A 24,734-nucleotide genomic window follows, 5' to 3' on the forward strand; every position below is an offset into this window, starting at 1 on the left:
AATACAAATGGAAAGTAACAGAGAGATATTACTTGGGCAAATGCAAGATATAACAAGTTTGGTACCAAAAAAAAAAAAAAAGTTAGTAATGAGGAAGGAAGGGAAAGAAGGGAAAAAGTACACTGAGCCATAAATGATGTAGAAGACATTATGAGCAGGCAAGCTACATAGTAGAACCAAAAAAAAAAAAAAAAAAAGCAAAGCATCAGAAAACATGCTAACAGAAAAAATGTATCCTCTATAAATTTAGGAGGACCTGGACTCCTGAATCTCCTGGTTAAATGAAGGGGGGGTTCTCTAAAAACAAAAAACTTAAGAACTGACTTTTGAGTAAAGACTGAGAGATAAATTTGTACAGGTGAAAAATGATGAAGTGGGGCAAAGAGAAAGTGGGGTAATAGTTTCCAAATATCTAAAGGAGGAACCTGCGTAGCAGAAAAAGGAAGGTATTTTCTATCAGTTATGGAAACTCAAGAAGGAATAAATGGAAGGATGGGTTTTTTCGAAATGGAAAATATTGAGCGACTAGCAGGAAAGGCTTTTTGGAGGGGAACAACTGTTGGCCTGTGAAAAAGCTGCCAGAGGGAATACTGCAAAGCTACTGCTGGACAAGCTAAGAGAAAATGCACTGATGGGAATACCCTGTATCAGCAAGCAGGAATGCCTCATATGATGTAAAAGACCGCTTCCCACTCTGCCTATCTGTACACTGTGCATATTGTAACTAAGATATATTACCTGAAAATATTGTGCTCCCTTTTCAATATAATGCTAATGTACTTTATTACTGATTTTAGCAGGCTTTAATAGGAGGAAGCATATATTCAATTATTTTATTACATGCTTTGAATATAAATGGCGAGCATCTGCACTCTACTCTACTCCTTCCGTCCTTGCCCTCTCATAAAAAAAAGGGCCGGCACATTTTAGAATTCAGAGCGGCCCTCCCCAGCCCAGCCGCTTTCTTGGCTGGTTTGCTGGGATCTATATATCCAATCTAATTATTTTGATTCCCATTTCCAACCCTATCAGTGGTGCAGTGGTGCAAGAAATCAAAATGCCAGTCTCCTGAATGTGTTAGAACCTAAAAGCTAACAGCTACTCATTTGCAGAGGCATCACTGTGTGGCCCAAAGCCCCTGTCATCATGCAATTTATGTTCAGCGTTCTGGATGTGACTCGAGAGGGGTTTCCCAGTGTACCAATACTGAGCATTTCATAGAACATTTCAGATATGCTACAGCTTGTTGCATCATCTTGTTCTGTCACAGCGTAACTGGCTAACAAAACCCAGCAATGTTTCAGTTTAGATTTTGTCTCTTTTTAAAGACTTCCTTAAGTCTTCTTTCTCTGTTATTTTTCCCTTTGTTTTCTTAAAAGGGAAAAAATATGATCATACAAGCTTATCTCCCCTGAAGTGATCAGAAGAGAGAGTCAGCAATACTCCTGCCAAAACACCTACTATCCTCTCAAGTCAGGGGGATCATATGTTGTTACCTAGCTGAATTCCCTTGGGGGTCTTTTCCCTGACTATATGCTTCTCCCCTCTTGAATTACAGTCTTACTTAGATTACCTCAGCGCCACCAAAAATACTCCCATTCATTTCCACAGCTTTTACAAATATGATAACATGATTTGTGTTTAAATATAAGCATTTTACTTTTTATTATGAATATCATATGTTTGGCAAGCTGTCTGACCTTCCTTATGATGATGAATGCCGCAGCAAACAATTTGCTGTATCTTTAAAGAAATGGCCAATTCAATTACATTATGCCAGAAGCTTTCAAATCCCTCTCTGCCAAACGTCTTTGCTATATCCTGCCACAGACAGCCCATTTGTATTCCAGCACAGTAGGACACTTGTTTTATTGAAGCATACAGTTCTAGTTAGGTACTATCAACAGAGCACTATTTCAGTTCTCCAGCTCTGTGTTCCTTCCCACCCCCTCTAGCCTCGGTTATTAGGATTTTCAATTTTACTGACCAGACGTGTATGCATTACTAATTACATGCATGAAATCAGTAGTTATCGACTGCTACAACAAAATACATTAGTGACCAATTACAGGAGTTCTTGGCAGCAATGGTTATCATTTTAGTGGATTTAATCATTGCACTTAAAGTGAAGCTTGAGATTCCCATTGAGATTACGCCACTAATTGCTTCTGTTTTGCCAGTTACTGCATGAGCTGGTTTGCAAAAAGGATCACTAAAGATGCTTTCTAAATATCGAAGAGTAGCAAACAGATGAAGCCTCCTGTAATGAGGGCCCCCCCCACCAAAACCACAGCATCAATTCATTCATACCACAATGCCAATCTCCAGCACATATCCCCCTTGTCATCCCCTCTTCCCTTATTTCTTGTTATTTGGGCAGACACCAGCAATACAGCTGCATTGCTGTTCATGTGAATTGTGCAACACACTACCACTTATTTATATAGATAGTGAGAATATTACACTTCTTTAAAAAAAGAATCATTTTTCCCCCTCTTCCGTGTTTGCAGAGAGGATACTACTTGGTATTCTTATTATGACAGAATGTTTGAATGGTCTTAGACCTTTAAGAAAAAAAAAAAAAACAAAACAAAAACAACCAACCTAGGCAAAGTACATGATTTATTACATGCACAATACCACTATAATAGGCTTCCACTCTCCAGGAGTCCCTAAAAACAAACACTCCCCCTCCAAAGGAATTTGTAATATAACATATTGTTCTTTAAAAGCCCACGTCTACCTCCAGATCCCCACTAGTGATGAATTATCTGGTTTACAGCCTCATAAAGCACAAGTGTCTATATATTTTAATGCTGAGGCCAACCACAGGACTTTGGTACCTTTCAAATTTAATGATATACAACTTCCCAAACACCAATGAAATGCTGTGACACTTGGCTTCAGGCAAAACAAGGAGATATAATTTCATCAACATTTTAGGTCTGATCAAAATAAGTTGTCTTTCAAAGACAGAAAGTGTGGGGGAGGGTTGCAGCTACAGTTGTCTGAGAACAAGCTATTTTAATAAGTTTAAATAAATTTGTTTGGTTCCTTCTTATTAAAATTTCGGCTACTGGAGCTTTCCATTACTCAAACACCACTTCCAAACAACAAAGAAGCCCTCTCAAAAACATAAAACCCCAAAAATCCTCCACCAAAAATTTCTCATAAGATTAAAAAACTTTCTAGAATTGTCTCATCAACCATCAACTTTTTTAGGATTTCAGTAGAAGCTAAGCTGATACAACTCTAATTAGAAACTTAATTGATCTCTGTGAGAGAGATGCTGTAGAGAGTTTTAAATCCCCAGAGACATCTAGACTATGAACAGCCGAGCGTATGATATCTTTAAAAATTGTCAGAAACAATACACTATGATTTACAATAATAATAACAATCTCCCTGAAATTAACTGCTAAAAGAAGTTGAAGAGCTTCATCCTACAGTATCAACAGGCTGTAGCAACAGTACCAGTTGGCTTCACTTCAGCCTCTAAACTACAGTACGGACTATTACCTGCCGATCCCTGAAGAAAAACATAATGCAGTACACAGAGGGTTGCATCACGGATACATTTTATTTTGTTTCAAACCCAGATGTAGATTTGCACAAACCCGTCGATCTTTCCAGAACACCAGGCACAAGAACTGCTACATGCAGGATGCTCTCCAAAACAAGGCCAGTTCATTTCCATGCTTAACTGAGAAAATCTTGCCCCGGGGTACTCAATTTCAAGTCTGAATGAGAAAATCTGTAGGTGATGCAGTAACTACAATAACTGGCAAATAATAAACTCAATAAAACACCTAAATTAGAGAAGAGATCAATCCTATATTCATAAAGGAATAGACTACACAATTTAATTGGATTATCCCCATCTCTTAGTTCAATAGTTCTTGACTTCTGTCTTCCTCAAACAACGATTAAGGACAATTTTAAATTAAAAAGAAACGTAACACTGACACGGTATCTTTGTCAAGGCAGAAGTCACTACGCCTACAAATCCTCAAGCCCAGCAGAATGACCACCTTTCTTTTGTTATGGACAAACTCCTGTCTCATGCACACAAGCACTAAATTTAAACTATAATTCCAAGAAGACTGCAATTGCACCTGGAATTTCTAGTACTGCCTTCCAAATGCGGAAACGGGAACAATACAGGAGAAGAAAATATTCCCAAAATGAACAGCTGAGCTTATGTAGCACCCAAAATACAAAAGGTCAGGAAATACCTGTCTTTCATCACTGTCAAAAGCAATAGACTAAAATATGCAGAGTAGGACTGATAACACAGGAAATAAATGAAAACATTTGCTGCGTGTTAGTACAGAAGTTAAAAGAAACAAGGTAAAAACCTCTCTCAAAGGTCCCTGCTGGATTTAAAACAGAGCTGTTGAGCCAATTTTTATTTCAAAACATGCCATTATCATTTAAGAATACTGAACTTCTCTCCTTTAATAAACCTTACACCTGTTCGCTAGTCAACAGACTTAATTCCTAAAACAATGCACAATATGAGTGCAAGTATGACAAGGCACAATACTTGCAGGAACCAGAACTTAGACAGATCCATACATAAGTTCATACATTCAGTACAAGAATATGATTGAACCACAGCACAGATTCGGAATAAAATGCACTGATAACCAGATTAGACGAGATTAAATCGAGAGACTCTCAGCTGATAAGTAGAGTTTGTAAAATTTAATGTAGATACCAGTAAGGATATTCAACTTACTGAAGTCTTCCAAAATTAAACATAACTCTTTTAGCATGATAAATGCCAGCAGGAAGAAAAGCTCCAGCTCTGGCAATTGTTTCAGAAAACTCAATTAACTTGCCAATGATTAAAAATACGTTACCAGTAGATGCTATACTATACTTATCTGCTCATTAATATTACATACATTTCATGTATGAATATGTATGAATAAATAAATACGTTCAATAATACAACAAAGTACCTTTTTGACATATAAAATAATTTATTGTAACCAGGCTAATGCTTGGATTGACAGGAAAGGAAGCTAGGTGGATAACTGAAAAATATTCTTCTTGCCTTTTCAGCAACCTGTGTAGGCTGTTTGGGACTGCCTAGGAGTGTCTGCCACATGCCCATCAAAGCTGATGAAGAAAAGCTGTCCTTGTCCTATTTTAATGGAAGCTAGTCCAACTATTTTAATGGAAGCAAGCCCAACTGAGACAATAGCTTTTGTCTCCAATGTGAACTGAGCATTCACCCTTTCCAAGACAACCATATTAGGCCACCACACAGTTGTCTTCTCAGTCTTCTGATGACCTCATACTTAACGTGACCGCTTCTTAGGACTTCAGTCCTGCTGAATCTCAGTGCCTTATTCTGATCACAAACCAGCAAGGTTGAGTTTAAGAAACAGAGGTGTCATTCAAACTCAGAATTAGTCTCAATATAAATAACTGAAAAGGCAAAACACCAGAATACCAAGAAATCCAGAATATAATCTATGTTAAATTTTATGGAGGCTTAAGGGTAGCAATAAAAAGCAAACCTACTGCAAAGCACTGAAGCTCTATACAACATTCCCTTTAGCTAGCCCTAGTACTGCTAGGGTTTTTTTCAATTCAAAAGCCACGGTATTGTCTCAAGCTACAGACTGCAATTAGGCACAGAGATGCTGAAAAATATTTAACAGTTTGGACATTTTGTAAAGCTGATCTCCAGCTAAGCATTCACTTACTCAGGTGCAAGAACAGTCAAGCTCCCCAGTTTTCCCCAGATTTTCCCTTCAGGCCAGTTTTATCCTTAGGTACCTGTGTACAACAAAAAAACAAAGAAAAAAGTTACATAACTCCTCATAAGTTCATCTCTTGATTATATCAACTCTTATGGCCCCAAATTCTCAGCAATTTAAAAATTCAGATATCCAGCTTTTCTAACAGGGTTATTTCCCATCATTTGCTTAACCAGAAGCAAACTCAAAGCTTTTTTTCCCTGAAAAAAGACTGGGTTTTGTTTGACCAGTTCTACATATACATATTTCTTTAGACCCAGCACAACCTTAAATGAAAGAGTTTTCTGTGAGAAACCTCATGTAAATTCAACATAGCAGAAGGTGGGATTGCATGATTTAGGTATATTTCATCACTTGTTTTTAGGAGTACAAACAGACAGCAAGACAGTTAAGGCTTTGTTAGCCACAGATTTAAGCTACCTTAAAACTGTTAACATGTAACAAGAAAATCCTACATATTCAACTACCACTTTAAAAACTGAAAGAAGGTTTGTGTACAGGTGCACTGTCACTTAGTTAAGGAGGAGCTCAAAAAATAAAGTTATTCCACTTTCTCCTGGCACTAGTATGAATTAAAGAAACATTTTCAAAATGTGCTATTCAACCATATGGAATCAATTTTTGTAGACATATGGCGCTCCAATTAAGTAAGTGTGGCTTTGCCGACACAAAAGTCCACCTGCACATATTCAAATTTTCCAGAATTAGACCATCTAATTTAAAGCAGTCCATCTAACAATAACAGATTAGAAAAGCAGTGCATTTGATATGACACAACCACTGAAACTAGCCTCTTTCAATAGCAATCGCAGCTTCACTTTTGACCATGGTCAGAATATAACCAGATTAGAAAAAAAACAAAGATGGAATTAGCTCCCCTAAAATACAGTTACAGTTACATCGAAGAAAATTATTTTTCGTCTTCTCCATCACACAAGTAAACGCATAATTGAAAAAGTAAGCAAGGTACGTTCTTCAAAGAAGATTTCACCAGAAGTCAATGGAGATTAAAAAACTGACTGTAATTGTGTGTGCTGGTTTTGGCTGGGTTAGAGTTAATCTTCTTCATAGTAGCTAGTATGAGGCTATGTTTTCAATTTGTGCTGGAAACAGTGTTGATAATGCAGAGATATTTTCGTTATTGCTGAGCAGTGCTTACACAGGGCCAAGGCCTTTTCTGCTTCTCACCCCACCAGCGAGCAGGCTGGGGGTGCACAAGAAGCTGGGAGGGGACACAGCGGGGACAGTTGATCCCAACTGACCAAAGGGATATTCCACATCATATGACGTCATGCTTAGCATATAAAGCTGGGGGAAGAAGGAGGAACGGAGGATGTCTGGAGTGATGGCATTTGTCTTCCGAAGTCACCGTTACATGTGATGGAGCCCTGCTTTCCTGGGAATGGCTGAACACCTACCTGCTGATGGGAAGTAGTGAATGAATTCCTTGTGTTGCTTTGCTTGTGTGCACTACTTTTGCTTTAGCTGTTAAACTGTTTTTATCTCAACCCACGAGTTTTCTCACTTTTACTCTTCTGATTCTCTCCTCCATCCCACCTGGGGTGAGCGAGTGAGCGGCTGTGTGTTGCTTAGTTGCTGGATGGGGTTAAACCACGACATTGCGCTTCCTAGTTTTTAAGTTTTCTTTTCACATTGTGCATCCAAGATAAATATATGGAAAGCATGCTTTTAAAAAAATCCCAAAAGTCAACAAGCTATATATAAACGCTAACATCCTCACAACCCCAAAATCTTAAAATAAGAACAGTGTCCAGTGAGGTGGAAACTAACAAATTTTTAAGGAAAGCACTTCAGAAGCCCCAATTTTTATTTTTTAAGTATTTGGAGTTAATTGGGCCCCCTTGTTCATATCTAGTCTGCCTGGCTTTTTATTAGGTGATGACATGCAATGTTTTTCCACAGGACCCTGGCCTCATTCAGTGAATACAGTAGCTAGAAGAAAAGACAGTACTGAAAATCTGCACATTAACTGAATTACATATGGTCACAGCACAGATAACAACAGATTGCATTACAGTCCCCTGCGAGGTATGTCGTACAATCCCCACAGACTGTGAACTTACAGAACAGAACTTTTGAATTAGGAGCATTACAAACTTTATAGTGTTCAACCAGAGATTCCTAAAATTCATTTATCACAGTACCTAGCCTTATATAATACTTCAATTTTCTGGGGAAGCTGTATTCATCTGCCTTAAGTAGGTGACGCATCTTTCCTTTCTTGTAGCGTATTGCCCCATTCACTACCTGTCTTAAAGTTTCTACAACAAATGAAAGCAAGTTTTCAAAGACCCATCTTCTTTGCTGCACAGCCTTTGTACTCTTCCAGTCCAGTAGAAAGGACCATTCAATTCTGAGATCATATAATTTAAAACTATACCAAAATGTGTATGTCCAAGGGAGCTCAGCTGACATGTTCTAGGCAACCTTAATTCTTCACCTTCCTAGCTTTGCAGTACTTGTTTGTAACTCTAACAACATGCTTCAGGACAGCTTTCTGAGCTTGGTTTAATTTCCAGCTCTTTTAAAGACAGTAACCGTTGAAAAGGAGAAGCTCTGCCTTGTTCAGTACAGACACCCAGAGTCTCCCTCAAAACTTGGCCACCTCTCCTTCTCATCCGAGCTGTACCATTGCCAATCCTAGGGACATGTGCCACCACCCCCATCACACCCCTTGTCATCAGGCTCAGTCTCCTATTTCTGATCTCAGTCCTGTTTCCCTGCCTCTTTAGAGTAACTGCTTCGTTCTCATCAACTTCATTATACGATATATTGCTCCCTCCCCTCAACCAGAATCCCATTTCCCATTAGCTTCCAGCTCTCACATACCAGCTTTCCTTTTAATCTCAGCATCATCTCTCAGCTTTCTGTCCCCTTCGCAGATCTGTTAGCTCTTCCGTACTGCTTTTCACCTTCCAATGTTCTTCCCACTGCTTTACTGTCCCACTCAAGCCTCCTGTGTTTGCCTCTTGGCCCAGAAATTTTCAGATTTATTCTCAACAACCAACTCCCTATCTTTTCCGTATTTCCTTTCCTGGTTCCTACACAGTCTTTGTGATTAGTATGCCATAGTCATGGCTGCTACGCTTTGTGCTGAACTCACTTCCAATGATGAGCGTTAAAGAGATCTGTACAAGGGCTAATGAGCAGGAACAATTTCAGGATCCCAGAAGGACTTGGGCAGAAGACAAGCCAAACCAGCACTGCTGTCTGTGCAGAAGCAGAATTTTAGGCACTTAAATCCCTCGCTACTGAAAAAGATAGACACCTATATATTTAGATGTCAAGGCAGCTGTATGAAGGCTTTGTTGAATGTAGGTACTTCAGTCTTGATGTTAGATTAACACCATCTACTCTTTTAAATTCTTTTTAAAAAAATCATTCTACAAAGAACCCAAATAAAGTTAGATAGTCTAAATCTCAATCTAAACTCATTCTACATTTCAGTTAATACAGAGGTACTAGTACTTCCCTAAGCCATTCTTTCTGAAGACAAAACAGCCCTTGATTCAGTCAAATATATTAAGTATTGGGGGGAGGAGAGAGGAATGTTTTTTAATTAAGAACAGGGTTTTCTTGGCATTGTTTACCAAGGAGAAGTGTGCTTATCTTTATTCCACTGGAAGGAAATAGATGATAGCACACCTTCACCTATTTTTGCCAGAAAGTACAAACCAACCAAAGACATCTTCCTGACTTGTCTCAAACAGCCCCCCTTTTTGTGGAGGAGGGGCTTAAGGGGGTTAAGGCTGAATTTAAGATGATTTTATACGGTTGGGAGAGGTTGATTCCACCAAGATGTAAAATAATAAAGCAAATTAAAAGGCATCTGATTTATTGCATACGTCCTATTTTTAGAATAGTTTCAATATTTGGCTTGGTAACAATAGTTTGTATCAATGGAATATGAACTAAATCAACACAAACAGAAGTCAGAATTATATAATAAATTCAAATAAGATGAGAATTTTATTGAGAATATTCTTCCCACATGTGAATACACAAAAATAGTTCTTTGGATTACCTCATAATATCACCCTTATTTGTAACAGGCATCTTTTGAAAAGAAGAGGTAACACAGACCTTAATATAGATTAGGTGATCTCAGCTTCTTGGTATCAATGAAAACTAACAGCTAGCCGTAGGATTGTTCCTAACATGGATTTACATATCAGTATCCTAAACCTGTCAGCTCTCCCAATAATCTGCCTTTCTACCTATTTTTTTCTTTTCCCATATTTTAGACGTTCTCCTATCTCACACAACTCCTCCTCTTCCATTCATCTCCCTACGTGTGTTCCTTCCTCCTCCCCGTAATTTCCTCAGTGAAATACAACCCAAGTTTCAAATAATGAAGAATGCAGTCATCTTTCTGCACAGTATAATCACTACTTTGGGGGCACAACCCACATGTGCTGCAAATGCTGCAGGAGCTTTTCCTTAGCTTTAATACAATTCATGACTGGTGTATCAGAGAGGTGAATGTGAAAGAAAATACTAAATTGGTGTAAGTGAAAACTTTAGATTAATTTTTCACGATATTTTTGCAATTAGGTTCCTAAGATTTATAATCTTGTTTGGTGTAACCTGTGTGTTGATTGCCCAGAAGACAGAAGTTCTGGAAAAATAAAAATCTTGAAGGGTCACACTGGATTTAAAACTGGATCTGTTGTTAATTGTCATCCTCAGCTTATTCTCAGTATTATTCCCTCTTCTTCCAGCCCCACCTCATTCAAATACACACTGTGTCACATTTTCACGGCACACTTAACATGCCATTTTGCTTCACATGCGGGTAAATTTCTCTGTCCTTAAGCTTTGCGTTTCCTTCCCAAGGATAGCATTTGCACTATTTCTAAATAGTGCAAAAGGTCACATAGCTTTTCTTCATTTTTTTCCTCTGAGACACTATACTTTCCCTTCTCATGATGATAAAACAGTAGTCACATCACTCGTTTTCTCTAACAGAGCAGCAGATCCAGGCTCCTCATGCAACCCCATCCCTTCAGGGTGACAACAGAACAGTGGTCTCAGATCTCTCTTTGTCCTACCTTTGTCCTCTGCTGCCATCCAAAATCCTACTCCTCCCAAACAACTAATGAGGTCTGTTCCCAAATCCCTCAATGTGCCACACACTGAAATACTCAGTAGGCTGACCGGTGCATGTGTGTGTTTGCGTGCGCGTGTGAAAGAGCAGGAATGCTCACTCAGGAGGGGAAGGGAGGCAGCCTCTCTTCAGGGTGAAATTTTCACATACAGCCTGCGAGGTTAAGCTCTAGGATTCTCACAGCCTTTAATAAAACCTGTGCAACTGAATCTCGTTCTCAATTTAAAAATCTCAACCTCCACTGAAATGATGTAGATTCAGTGAAGAAAGCACATATCCCTCCTATGCTGCTACTGTACTACTGAGTGGCCATTTAGTAAGAGCATACTTTACAGATGAATGATTCAGTGCTAGAAGGTGTCTGCTAAAGAGGAATTTCTATTACACCTTGATTCTTCCAATATTGAAATCAAAAAGAAAAAAATAACTCTCTGATTTATCCAAAATAAAGACAGTAGACTGAAGTTACTTTTTGTATTTAAGTAACAAATGATGGATAATATTTACGTACGCCAGAACAAGGCAGCCTTTCAACAAACGTTTTGTGTGTCCGATATATAAAAACTAAGTATAAAGGCAATATTATCAATGAACGTACCATTTACAAACAAATCACTCATTACTTTGTTGAGGAACGTTCGCAGTGTTCCACTGTGTTAAATACGCTTTAATGCTGAAAGTGGTATCTAATTATCTTTATTTGACCCCAAATCCAACAGGGAAATAAAAATATTCAAAATACTTGCATCTTGCTGATAAGCACTCAACATTAAAAGGTACCTGTCAGGATAATGTAAGATAGTATTTATTCTTACTTCTTCTGAAGAGGCCTCAAAAAGTTACACCAATATATTTAATGTTGTACTAGCTCTCGTTCTTCAGTTTGGTATACTGCCTGCTGGTGTTAAAGGTAGAATGAGATTCAGTCATCAGTACGGCCTGACCCTGCAAATCCACCACTGTCACATCCCATGGAGGAAGCAGGGCTGTTAATATGAATTACACCCTTGGAACTAGGCTTCAAAACCTACATAATCCAATGGCTGCAACTCATACAGAAGCCAATTATCACTGGTGATCCTAGACATTTTTCAAAAGTTGGCACTCTCAGTCTCTCCTGTTCATCAGCATTGTTAGTTAGGGTAACAGTAACATAAATGTCTGTGACTATTACTAGTAGATTGATGTTGAATTAAAAAAAAAAAAAACCAAAAACCCAAAAAAAACACACACTGGTAAACTGACCAAAAAGACATAAAATGAATTTTAGTATTTCCCTCCACTCACTTTAGGGAACCCTTCTTCTCTGTTTATTTTCTCTTCCTGCTCCGCAAGCTCCTGGCATCCCTCATACCACAGTGTTTACATTCTAGTTTCCATCACCAGTGACATGAAAAAGACGCTTCGTTCACCCACACATAGCTCCTTGCCAGAAAGGTCAAGAGGACCTTTTACAAACGAAGGTCCATCATTTGCCCCCACAAATGTCCTGTACGAAGCCAAGAATTGCCCCATCCTGTGCTACTGGCTGTATCCAACAGCCTCACCTCATCACATCAACAAGTGCCTGTGCCTCCCAAGGACCCGCACAACTGAAGGAAAATAACGATTCTTACCATCTAATGGTTTCCCAGCACGGAAAATTTACCAGTATAACGGTGACAGAATCCTACACTGCACTGGTTTTAATCTTCCATGAAGGGGACTGGGGTGGGTTTTTTTTTTTGTAATAAATAGTGCTTTGGCTTAACAACCTTCATCACCTCGAAACATCTTTCTTACTAGAATAAGAGGATTTTAGTGTTACAGCTATAGCAGTTATAGTCTGGCTGATGCTAGTTAACTTTCTCACACAGCCGAGTCCTAGAACTTTTCAGCAAACAAGTGATCTGGGTTTATACTTTGTACAGCCTAAAGCCAATACAGTTAACATTTCTTTGATCCTTGAGCTTCACACTTCAGAGAGCTGCAGGAGAGAGGAAGTGCTGGAGGCCTGGTAGTTTCAGGAACCATTAATTATAGGAACTCATCATGAAGGGCATTGCTAGAAGTTCGCTTCAGACCATCTGAAGGTATTAGAGATAATCCAATGGTTTAAATATAAACAGCGCAGTTGCTGTCACACAGCTGTCCATGAAAGACAAGGTCTCCGTGCTTTTTTTTCTTCCCAGACTGACGATCTGTAAGGTGTTGAACAGGAAAGAAGTTTACCACAGTATAAGCCCCTTCCATTAAAATGTATTCCCTAACATGTTTTTCATGTTTGATCTCAAAGTAAATTATAAATCACATCCATTTTTTAACTGTCTACTATTCTACAAATATTATGGCTAAAATTTTTGAAAGACTGGCTATTAAATTTAGTCAGCAAAGTTAAAAAGTATATGTTCATGCACTCAACTCATTTTCGAAACAGAATTCATCCTAACTGGCAGTTACAGTCTTTTTATGGGAAAAATCAAAAGTGACACTCAACTGGCCCGCATTATAAAATTCATGAGCTATTTAAAATCATTTGTCTCCTTTTCAAATAATATGTATAAAACCACATGGCAAGTTATTGGTAGAAGCAGGAATAATATCTTACTTAGCTCACTTTCGTAAGTGTTCTCCGCTGCCTAACAATGTGTTTTATAAATATTCAGGTCTATATTATAGTGGTTCCCTATAAGAATCAATTTTTTATTATGACCACAGCCTCCTAAAGCACAGAGCCCTTTTCATAGTCAGCTGAATGTTTGGTGGCACAATATGGCCTGAGCCTAAAAAATCCAATAATGTAAGAAGTTAGATTTTACTTTCTAATCTGGCCCTCCAATGAAACGGTGAAAAGAAACTTTCTCTTTAAATCCTGTCCAGAATAAAATCTAGAAAGCTGTAGCCCATCCTTTACCAGCTGCTGTTTCACTTACTAATTTAAGAACACCACTTCCTCCTGTTGCACACTTACCAGGAAGCAGCTAAGCCATGAATGTGTTATAAACACTACATGTCTCTCAGGCTGCGCGACCTTCTGAAAAACAAGACAACCTAATGGAAGCACTGCTCTTTATCATCCTCTACTTCCTGACCACATTCTGGTTACTTAATTCAATACCAAAGTTAGAGCCTGTGAAACAATTTCACATCTCATTTTCCTTCCGTATTTCCCCTTTCAGTCTGAGGTCTTTGATGACATGCTGACTTCCCTGGAAGTCCACTTTCTCACAGAAATGCTGCAAATGCAAAGGCAGAGCGATAACCAAACTGCAAGGCATCGCTTACTGAAAACAATCCTTCTGGGGCATAGGAGAAGACAAATACATACATTCTTCAGACAACATGACAAAAAGACTTCTCCGCACCAAACAGCAAAGTTTGAGTAGCAGAAAGAATGCAACACCTCGTCTGGATCACCAACACGGCACTTCAGTGTGTGCCTCTGCATCGTTCAGAGACATGGGATGGTCCCTTTGGGATGGATGTGCAACCGCAGGCAACCACGCGATGAATGTTCAGTTCTGAAGTTTCCATAGTATATCCGCTCCATGTGCCCTAAACCCACAAAATGCTTCTCAATACCCTACAAAAGGCAAAACAGCCGTAGGAAAGGCTGTAATTATAGAGTCCCATAGAGGGAGAGACGGAGCTTGGGGACACTGTCTATATCCTATGTCTTCACAATAGCTGTGTATTTTTTTAACAATTGCCAAGTAACAACTTCTCCTAAACGATCACAGGAAGTGGACCATGCATCACACAACAAAAGGGGATAAAAAGACCTATTTTATCCTCTGTTTCCCCAGAGGGAGCCACCCATTCCTGATCCTAGATCTTTTAATTGGTTCCATGGTGAATGTGAGAAGATGGGGGGTAGAAGAGGGGACAAGTAGAATAAGTAGTTATTAAAGGGTTTCGGAGAAGAGCAGAAAAAACATACTTCTTATCCACAAGCAGCCACTGGAAATGCTGAAGCACATTGTTAGTGCCAAATAAATACAATGAAACCAAAGAATTTCAGCCTCTCTTCAGACCTCTTAGAGACCTCAATACTTCAAATCCAAAGACTCATCTCATAACTTAATTTTCTATAGTCATTCCAGAATAAAATCTCCTGTGCAGCTTACTAAATTCAGGCTTAAAACTGTTCAGGTTCTTTGCCCCACTGTCCCGTTCAGAAGAAATGGTGAGGAAAGTTCTTATAATTTCTTGTCTAAATACATTCAGGACTAATTTATAATATCAATACCAGAAAAATTGGTTATACTTTAGCTGAAACAGTTCTTCATTGCCGTTGTTTACTCATAAATTGATTTACAAAGAATAACTTCATCCCTTTTCAACCTTCATTTGTCTAAGCTAAACAACAAAAGCTTTCTAATTCGCCCTTTGAAAGATAAATACTCTGTAACTCTGATCAGCCTAGTAGTCTGTCTTTGCACCTGTTCCAATTTAAGTCCATCTTTTCACTGTAAGGGAAGAGCATTGGACACAATATTCCAAATGAGGTCTCAGGAAGGCTTTGTGAAACGCTATTAGCATCTCTCCCTCTCTCTACAAAAATATCATGTCTAATGCATCGTAGAGACATATTTGCCTTTTTCACAGCTGCATCATACTGGTGGCTTAGGGCCATCTTAGTGGCATTATCACAGCACTTTACCTAATTCAGACTGCTACAACCATTAAATCATCTACACAACATCCTATGATGTTAACAGATGTTCTTCTCATTTTAAATATTTGCATATCGAGATAAAGACTAGCATGCCCTGTCTGAGAGCAGACACTGGGGGCTCTCAGAGCTGAATTAGCAACTGAGACTCTCTGATTCTTAATCCTAAATATACACCTCCGAACACTAGCAGCAAACAGATGAACTACACAGTGCACAGTAACAAGGCTACTCCTGTTACTCCACGCCCAATGTTTGTGCCTGCACTCCAAAGCCATTTCTAAATGGATGGTTATAGATGGCTACTTCTCTACCATGTAATTGCATTAGCCTGCCAGGGAGCCACACAGAAGATACCCAGAAAGGCCAAACCTCCACCCACCTTGACATGGGGGTGACCTCCCCACTGCTTGCTCTCATCATCATGTCCTCAGCTGCCGCTGAAAGTGCCTTTTTGTGGTGATCCCATCTAGATAAGCCTCTAGGTGTTAGGCCACCTCCTCCCACACATACTTGCTCTTAGTTGCCAGAGCAAAAGCTGCTCAGTTATAACCACTTCTACCAAAGCTCATGTTTACACTGATATATTCTCCTGAAAAATGTTTTCAGGATTCTGAATTTATAATTTGAATGCTCTTCTTCTTCTAAAATTCAGATCATACTGAAAATGACAGCTCACATAAAAATAAAATCTAAAAATGCAGGCATACAAATTCAAAGAATAATGATGGACAAAGGAGCTCACTGGTACCAAGCAAATAGCTTGGCAGTTCCTACACAAGGGTACATTGTAGCTACTCACATCACAGTGTTAATTTCACAGTCGCAATCAAATACTCCTAAGGCTACTCCTATCTTTGTGAAAAGTTTGCCTGGACCATGAACATCACTAGAACTAGACAGAACATGAATTACTTTCCCTTAAAGCTCAGGATCTCTTAATTGCCTTAGAAATGCCATACATGTTTTGCAGTCACATTCCAAAAAAATACACTTTCTTCCAAGCAACACGGGAGTCTTTTTTCTGTAAATAAAGCAAGCATTCTAGTCAAGCAACACACTACCACTTCTTCTCAGAAAATAAATATCCTAGTTATACTTAACTTGGCTTCTCTTTTTTGCCCATTATCACATGTATACCTTAACCATTTCCCATTTAGGTCTGTAGTACGAGCTGTCCTCCACAGATGAATGTATTACTGGTAAGGGAAAAAGCTCTCAAATATCTAAGGCAGGTGGGATGACTTCTGCTAGTACCTCGTGGTGTAAAAGTCAGTGTCAGTTAACAGTGCTGCGCTAAAATGAAAGAGAGTAGCTGTGAAAAGCCTCGAGCGTTACCTCATAGAAATTGTAGACTAATATAACTCACAACATCACTTCTACAGATTAAATATATATACACTTTCTAGATAATTATGTTTTCAGAGTACTTTCATGCATCACTGAAGGAAGGTATGGACCAGAAACAACTGAATTGACATGACCTAGCATGTTACTGCTGGTCAGCCAAGCTGAGTAGCTTACAACAAGGGGTAGATACTCTTCACAGTTAGCTAACTGCCCAGCAATGGGGAAAAAAAAGACTCCAAGGTGGTTTAAGTGCATGTATTTTACTTTACAACTGAAGGGATGAAAAAGCCAACGTGCAGCCAGTTATGCCAAGCCTCATGATGACCCATCTCATACACAGCTGCGTTTTATTAATCTGCAGTATTAATCAGCATTTTATTAATCTGCAGTAGTACAATTTACCCTGGGCTGTAAAGATGGTTTTCTGTCCTCTGTGCCACATGCACTCATTAGCTAGATGTGAATGTATCGGTTTGGCCCTTTTGGTTTTGATAATGGAAAAGGTTATGCTTCACAGAAATTGTAGATAAAAATCAGGCACAATTCTGGTTAAGTTCTTGGTCTATGCCACATGGAATATAAAATACACACACTTTTGACTGAGTGCACGCTTGACTTTTTCTGACAAAAAGTAATTTGAAAACCAGGACAACCATCTCCTGATGTTTGCACTTGGGATCTACGTAAATAGTATTTATATATTAAAATTTCAGAGTCCATAAATCTGGTAAAACAGAAGTGTATTTTTTTTATTTCTAACATGGAATCTCCATGCAGCAAAGCGGCATGATTTCAAGAAGATTTCAAAAGTTACTTTTATTTGAATACAAATGCATGTACCTCTTGTAAAGTTCTACCAGCATAATCCACTCACATTCCTAGCTGGAAAATACATATGCCAAGATACATTTGCAAATAAGGCATACAGTTTGCATGTAAACAAATACATACTGAAATCTTTGTATACATGGTAAAAGGAACGTTGCAGTTTGCAAGCAAAAATGAGCAGGCAGTGTTTCAAATTGACAATGTGGTACAGAGTTATCAGGAAGGACAAGAATTAAAGTGATTTACAGTAAATTACCCGTACAGGCCAGGGATGATACACAGCTACAAGACTAAATTAAGGAAGTTTGCACTGCTGCCTTATGGTGCTTGATCTTTCAATTAATGTCTCAAGAATACTGCATTATCTATATCTGAGCACTGTTTGGATTTGATGTTAGAATGAAAGAAAGGGTTTTTTTAAATCACAACACACTTGAACCGATTCAATTATCATCAATACTTCCATTTCTAGTCACTAAGTCCCACTCATCCCTTCTGACTGACCTCACCACTTTACCTTTTAATCTTTAGAATCTTATATATCAAAACTATCAGCGTAAGAAAAAAATAAAGCATAGGCCCAACACAGAGCCTGTGCCTACGTCAAAGAGCCTAACTCCCTTCAAATTCATGCAAATGTCAGGTGGGATAATAACCTGCAAACCAGAAACAATACAGTGTCATTAATGGCCATAAAAAGGAAACAAGAAACTACAGGAGGAGCACTCCAAAATTTTACAAGTGCTATTTTACGAGGTTTGCTAGGGACATCACTTCAGTGATACTTTTGGCTTGAGTCTCCTAACTTTGATCAATCTACAGTAAATTTAAATTTGTTCAGAAGATCAAAAGCAAAACCCGCAAGATCAGAATTACTTCCTTCAGTTTATTGTCTTACATTTTGCATCAAAGCAACAGCACAGGCAGTTAAGATTTCCTAAAACTACTCATGCCACACATACCCGTTGAAGTTCTCCATACGGAATAATCAGCTGGCCACTCAGACACTGAGCAGTGGACTATAAACTAGGTCTCCCATCTATTTTAGGACATTCATGACATCCCAGTGAAAATACTCAGTATTACCAATTAAATTAATATCGCAGGTGGTGTTTGGCAAGGTTGCCCACATTCAGAGTTTGAAACCAAAGCATGCTGAACCTCTACACCATGTAGATCTAGCCACTTAGGAACGCATTACAGATGAGTATATGGAAATTATATTTTCCTGAAAGTACAGTGAAGTTTCCACAGAATAGTACCTGATATTTAACAGACAAATTTGGATGTTGAGATACAAAGTTACAGCTTTGTTGAACGATCAGTAGAAATATTTGCATAAATTAGAAACTGAGTAACTCCTAATAGGAATAACTCCTAAATAGCTGCCAATGTAGTTCCAGCCAAATGATGCAATATTTTTTGTTAGTGCATGAGAGACAGGGTATTAAACTAGGCTAATCTAACGAAAAGCAGAAAGTATCAGTGTGGAAAAATAAACATTTTTAAAAGACAATTTTGTATTATTGATGCAGGACCTACTGATGAAGAAATAAAATAATTTTTAAAAGGTAATTTCATAGAAACTTTAATCTATGTATATTTTATTTAATAGACTCCTGTGGTGCATGTCAGACTGAACAGCCCAGTCAAGACCTCTGAAAATTAGTCTAGACATGAGAAGAGGCATACTCTGCATAGTAAGAAAGACTTCTGAAAGCCTTTGAAAAGAAATGCTTTAGAGAATTCTTATTGTTTCTGGTAAGGCACATAGGAGTGCTTTCTCCTGACGTAATTCTTTATACAAAGATAAAACAGATTTTAAAGCATAACTGTCGGACATCTTCACACTTCTGAGAGCCAACGATTCTGCTCATGGATTTCTTACTACATGCAAATAAGTCACTATTCACCTCAGCAATCTCCGTGTCAGTAAAAATGCTTATCTGAGCGAGTTTCATGCATGCTGTGGTGTTTGCAGGATTAGGTTTTTGGTTTGCGGTTACATGACATATGGGTCAAACATCTATTCAAAAAAACACCGGCCAGAAAAGGTTATGTTATCTTGTTACAGCAACAGAAAAAGGATGCAAGATACTAGTTATTTACTTCAGGACCTCTATGACTCCCTGATGACCAAGCATGCTAATGGCAGTCTACATCACAATTATCCTAAACATCAATATACAACAATAAAACAACCAATATAATCTGAAAGAACTACAATTTAGTGCAATTAACACTAAAGCATCTCTTACAGTATTAAGTTCCCTGAAAACATCAGTAAATAACTTAAGATAGTTACACACAGAAGAGCTTTAAAAAGGAGAGATTTCTAATTTCCCTGAAATGTCGCCTGCACTAGAGACTACTGGCCAGACGCCACTCTGAGTCAATTCCACCCAATCTCAGATACTATGCTAGAACACTAACATAGTCACAAAAGACAGGAAAAAAAACAAGTCAATGTATTGTTTTCAGGAAAATCCTGTTGAGATTGGGAAAGGCAAACGTGAAAAAAAGAGAGCAGAAACTCCAAATTACTTCACTGCAGGATACCCACATTCATTTCAACATACGGAGAACACTGAAATTTTTCAAGGGAAACTTCCTGAAGTAAAAGCAATTACCAATGATACGATGCTTATTTCATTAAAATGTCTTCTTTTAAAACCTTTGAATATTTTTAGTGCATTGTTTTTAATAATTTTTTTTCAGCTTTGGATTCCCATCTTCTAAGTTTCCTCCTCTCAAAGACGCAGAGAAAAGAGAAAGTAAGAAAAATGCTTAGAAACAGAGCAAGATAGAAATTTTAATCAAGGGTTTAAAATTTCTATCCTATTAAGTCGCAAGGAAATTAGATTTTTTTTTCCTATCTTCAACTGTTTTATCCTTTGCAGGAAGTATTTTTGCATGTTGTCAAAACAGCCCTTATCAAAATATTTGCAGTCTAACAGTCATATTGACCCCATCCAGTTTGAAGGAGAGAATGGGTGAGTTGACTTGTGTGCAACACACAAGCAGAGACCCTAACTATGCCTGCAGAAAGCAAACCAAAGAAAGAAACCCCCTTATTAAAGTGGTGGTATTACCATGTGACATTATAGTCGCAACTATAAGCAGTTTCAAAATAACAAGGGGATCTTCTTCACCTCAAAGAGTGCCTGTATTGTGGTTAAGATCTTACTGGGCAAGTAGAAACAGAGAATTCCCCATGATCTCTGATGCTCAGCTTTCCACACGTTTTGATCAGTACTGCATCAAAGTCTATGTCAGCTAAATCCCTCTCCAGAGCTGCTGCAGAACTCCACTGACTTCAGGTTTCACCTTTTCCTACTGTGGCCCTGATTTATAGAGGACGTTCTCGCAAAAAGCCACAGTTTCTCCAGTGACCTACTTTGACAGCAGGTGGTTGAGCCCTGCAAGACATTGTCTGCCATTCATTACTTATTGGCTCTTCAGAACAACAGAAGTACAGCCGGGGAGATTATTGGGAGAGAAAATGCAGGCTCAGTCAGTGGTCAAGAATTAAGAGTCAACAGTTTACTAAGAAAGGCAACCTCCCAGAAAAAGGACTGAGATTTTGAACATTATATATGAAATGAGTACTGCTTTACATATTGCAGCACCATTGTTTATCAAGACATAGTATATACTTATACGGGACCAGTTTAATCCCAAATGGAAAGGGAAAAAGGGAAATACGAGGTACCTGTAAACATCATTAATACTCAGGGCGGCAGACATAGTGATTACAGACTTTGAAAAAGCAATAGGGATTCTGGCCAAAAGACCTATCCTGACACAAAAGCTCTTCTTTTCATATCAGGCCACGTTAAGAGCATATCTTTGTCTTAAAGCAACATAAATATTGCATGTGCATTCCTATATTTAGCCATCCCATGCACTATTGATTAAAAGCAGACAGATATTAAGTGTATAAGAGAATAATTTTCTTGACCATAACATAAAAACAAACCAAAACAAGCCACGTGGAGAAGAGGAGGAAATAAGTTTTCCTCTTCCAGTCATTTAATCCTTTGTCTCCTCTTTTCCTAGTACAAGCCCTGACATAGGATCTCAAATGTTGTGGTAATTAATTATATACCAAGGGTTCAGGCAATCTTGGAAACTGAAACACACACGAGGTTTTTCCACCGATCTTCTCTAACTAGCAACTCTTGATGGACCAACAGCACACAATTTCAGAATGGTGAGAGCCTACAATATACACACGATACACTGAAGTGATGCACGAACACCAGAATTGCTAGCCCTCCAGGGCAGAAACTAAAATATGGCCTGATCCTGACATGGAGTTCAAATAACAGATAATGGACAGATTTCTAAGGCAAGTAGGCAGCTGAAAACTCTTCTTGCTGCAGGACAACGCTGTTAAAGCCCGGGAATGCTCACCTTGAACAAAACTGACAAGCAGCCTTCTCCCACCCCAGGCATTGCCCAGCAGCAGGGATGGGAGTATATGAAAGCCAGGGCAGAAATCCCCCAGGCTGCTAATCTTTTGCTACATTGCACTAAGAAACATATCCTAGGGGTATAAATTAGAGTAAACTTTAGGCTGCCGTGAGTTCCAATAACTAAAAAAACTGCACAAGAGGAGTTTGCTGCCTGAAGTCGTGACTCTCCACGTGGTACATCTGCTCCTCCAGCTAGGCATGCCCCAGCAGCAGGAAAGCACCTTGCATCTATCACACTCATTTTAAAGGGGAGATTAGAGACAAAAAAAAATAATTGAATGATGCTCATTATGAACAACTATTGCTTTGAACATCTGTATTCAAACTACTGAAATTTACATTAAAAAATAAAGGTAACATTTTTTTTTTTTGGAAGCTCAACAAGTGAAGAAGTAGCATGTCTCCCAACTTTAATCTTCAGTTTCACTACATGACACTTGGAAGTTCTGATTTAATTGCAAAATATGCAGCTGTCAAATCTGTTTTCAGAAACTGCTGGAAGCTTGCTTGTGTACAGAGGGCAACCTATCTTAGATCCCTCAATGGAGCAAAAACAATTCTTCATTTACTTGCTTCTTCGTACTTCTCTGATTTTCACTTTGCTAGTGCTGGCCCAGCATAGGGATGTTTTGCTTATTCTGGGGTGTCGGCACTGTTGCCACATCACATATAAGTCCCCTTTGGGCCAACAACCCATAGAGGCAAATGCAGCTACACAGCAATTGCTGTGCCAAAGCATTCCCTACCTCAAGATCTCTCTACAGCTCCGAGGGCTAGGTTAGGTTAAGTATTCCCATACCTCTGTCAGTGAGCAGCAGCAGGTAGGTGCTTGTCCATACATCACTCATAGTGGGGGCCAACCACACTCACAAAAGTTCCAGCACTTTCACCAGTTTCCTCAGCGTGGAAATCAAGGTGAAAGAGCTGGTGCATGTTTCGTTCCCATCTAATACAGGTCAGGAGGTAGCTGGTATATGAACCCGGCTTGGAAACACTCCTGGGTCCACTGTCTTATTGCAGGAATTTCCTTCCTTTATAGTTCATGCTTGTGTGCTCTGTTTACTCATACTTTCACTCCTGTTTCCTCCATAAATATGCATCTTTTTTTGTGTCTAACTACTTAATCATCTCTTTTAGTTCATTACCTTGGTCTCCTGTTCCTTGCCAACAGGAATGATTACTCCTGCCCAGTGTTCTTAGCTTTCATCACAAGCCTAAATTTCAAGTAAGCATCACCGAAGTATATTTGATTTGCTGAAGAAATGGTCCTTTTCGGTCACTGAATTCAATCTCTCCTGTCAGAGGCATCCACATCATATATTTACTTTCCTACACTGATCAGCTGTGTCACTACTGATGATAAGAAGCCAAAATCTGAAATGGGGGGTGGGGGAGGTGGCGGGGTGCGAGTTTTTTTTTTTAAAAAAAAAAACAAACCAACACTTTTATTTTCAAGATTTTCATCTAGAGATGACTGAAAATGCATTGTGTCTAAAGGCATCTGATATTAGGTCATAGAGCTCTCTACACTGTCTCCATCTCAGTGTCTCACTGTCAGTAGCAACAAGAGCTTCACCAGACAAAAATATTGAGAAATGTCAAGAAACATCTCAGAGTGGAGACTGTCAAAAGAACTCTATTAATGAAGGTTGCTCGCATGAGAGTAAAGCTGTAAGGTATTCAGCAGCCAGGACAGAAGGAGAAAAAAACACATACATTCTCCGAACACTTCCCAGTCAGAAACACCAATTAAAACTATTTCGTAAATGCAAATGGATCTACACCATAAACTCTTAGAAGCAAGTATTACTAGCAAAGATCTAATCCAATTGTCAGCAGTAACAAAATATACATATATGCTGCACATTTTCAATTCATCAGACACAAAAGTGAATTTTATAGCCCACCAAATAATAAAAAGCAGGTAGCAGCCATGTAGTTGAAAATGGAAGATATACAGAGGCTTAACAGACATGGATTTGAATTTGTCTAGAAAAGTATTTCCCTTGCGTTTTCACAACTGTTTCTTTTGAGAGATGATAAATATTTAAATACCATTAACAAAAAGCTATTATTTAACTGACAGTTATGAAATCATACTCTGAATGTAAACTCTTTGAGACAAAATAATTCTGTCCTAGTATGGCAAATGCTCAGTTACTAGTGAACACACAGAGCAACAGCAGAGCACTTCACACTCAGCAAAGTTTGGAATAGTATCATTCTGTTTCAGTACGAATCTAGAAACAAAAAATGGGATATTTAACAAGCTATGCAGGATTTATTACCTTTGAGATGTTACTCTAATTTGCAAGATATAATCAGGTTTCCAAGGAACAATGCTAAAATGTAATAAAGGATCCAGATCTGATTCCTTAGCAACTCCCTCCATTTAATCATAATAACAAGATAAATACATTTTACCAAAAATGAAAAGATGGACTAGGCAGATAGGAAACAAATCAGTTAAGTACAGACATCAGAAACTAAACTATGAGATGGCATACAAATCCTGTGGTTGA

At 38.6% G+C, this 24,734-nt stretch overlaps 1 long non-coding RNA gene across 1 annotated transcript in view; it reads right to left on the reverse strand.

Moving 5' to 3' along the window:
- The window catches only part of LOC142594613 (uncharacterized), a 108,718-nt gene that overhangs the window by 45,503 nt on the left and 38,481 nt on the right, over positions 1 to 24,734 (reverse strand). The window contains exon 2 of the long non-coding RNA XR_012831512.1: positions 5,721 to 5,793. This is a non-coding gene — a long non-coding RNA (uncharacterized LOC142594613). The remainder of the gene's footprint in view (positions 1 to 5,720; positions 5,794 to 24,734) is intronic.

Source organism: Pelecanus crispus, chromosome 1 (genome assembly GCF_030463565.1).
Source record: "Pelecanus crispus isolate bPelCri1 chromosome 1, bPelCri1.pri, whole genome shotgun sequence".
Classification (NCBI taxonomy): Eukaryota; Metazoa; Chordata; class Aves; order Pelecaniformes; family Pelecanidae; genus Pelecanus; species Pelecanus crispus.